Source organism: Myodes glareolus, chromosome 1 (genome assembly GCF_982192425.1).
Source record: "Myodes glareolus chromosome 1, mMyoGla1.1, whole genome shotgun sequence".
Taxonomy (NCBI): Eukaryota; Metazoa; Chordata; class Mammalia; order Rodentia; family Cricetidae; genus Myodes; species Myodes glareolus.
In genome coordinates, this window is record NC_142026.1 from 27,326,711 (window position 1) to 27,328,457 (window position 1,747).

The window sequence follows — 1,747 nt, forward strand, 5'->3', positions numbered from 1 at the left end:
AGGATTTTTGGTTCCCATCAATGAGAATAGAATCCAGGTGTAAGGCGCCTACTTCTTGTAATAACCACCAGGGGATGGTATAAAGCTTGCTGGAGCCCACTCTGTCCGGAAAGTGGCTACCACTCGCCGATAGTGATGATCGGTCAGTGGTTAGGACGGTGATGATGGATCAGTAGTTAGGATTGGGATGATGGATCACTTGTTAGGAACACTGACTGCGCCCCCAGAGGCCTGAGTTCAATACCCAGCACTCACATGGCAGCTCACAGCTGACTGTAACTCCAGTTCCAGTGGATCTGACACTTTCATACAAACATAAGTGCTGGCAAAACACCAATGCTCAGAAATGAAAAAGGTAAATAAAATAATAATTAAGAAAAAAAGAAAGGGGAGGAGGGAGTTCACCAGATCTTTCCTTGCTGTGTGCTGTGCACATGGCCAGCCTCTGTGGCACGGGATGTAAAGGAAAGGCAGCTGTGATGTCAATGGGATGCAGAGTCTCTGGGTCTCCCATCTGTACCCAGGACACAGGGAATCTCTGTCCTTGTCCACTTGAAGACACAGAAGCTAAACTGAAGGGCTATGGGAGATGATGCAGACTAGAGGTAGGGACTCCCCGGACATGAGGCCTTGGTCCAGCATCCCACCTGCTCCTGAGCGTTATCAGGACCCTGGGCTTCTTCAACGGTGTTTCTCATGGATGGTCCTCAGGTATTCAGAAGATGGCAGATAGACCTCCTATGTGCCTCTGTCCTTGACTTTTTCCTTCACTGCCTTCGGATCTCTTCCCATTCACACTTCTCATTAGAAATATTCATGTTTCCTCCTCTATCTCCCCAGCATCTCACACAGTTCAAAGCCTGTGACATCCAAAGCTTCACATCCCTTACCTTACTCAGGGAGGTTCTAGGCAGAGGTCTGGCTGTTCAGTGAATTCACTCAGTCTCACCACAGTCTCTAAGAGTTCAGATATTCCTACCCAATGCCCACCAGGCCCTAAGAATAATTGCATAATGATGATGGAATTGCCCAGGACTTCCTTTTGGGGAATATTATTTTAGAGTGTGTGACTTTTGTTTATGTTGCATTTGTTTAACTCTGTGAAGTTGTGTTACTGCGCCTGTCTAAACACCTGATTGTCCTAATAAAGAGTTGAACGGCCCACAGCAAGACAGGAGCAAGGATAAGAAGGGCTGGTAGACAGAGGGTATAAATAGGAGGAGAAAGGAGAGAAAAGAAAGGGGAAAGAGATGGAGAGGCGGACAGCAGGGACTAGACACCCAGCCACTGAGCCAGCCACGGAGTAAGAAGGGAAGCAGGATATGCAGAAGAGAAGAGGAAAAGCCCAGAGACAAAAGGTCGATGGAATAAATTAAGGAAAAACTGAGAAGCAACAAACCAAGCCAAGGAGAAGCATTTGTAACTAAGAACAAGCTTCCATGTGTGATTTATTTGGGAGCTGGCTGGCAAACCCCCCAAAAGAGCCAAAAGAGTAAAAAAGCATCACAGTACAGCTTCCGGCCTCTCCTCTCCTGGTGCTCAGGTAAAGCGAACTTGAGGAAAAAGACACAGCCTTAGGCTTAGGGTTAAACAAGATTAAGGCCTCATAGCCCCAAGTTTATCATTTTCTCTGACCTTGGTCCTAGACCATCTGACAGATAGGCAACGTGAAGAGACAGGATGAGGATCAAAATACTGTCTGCAGCTAGAGATGGCTCAGCTGTTGAGAGCCTTCTCTTACAGAGGA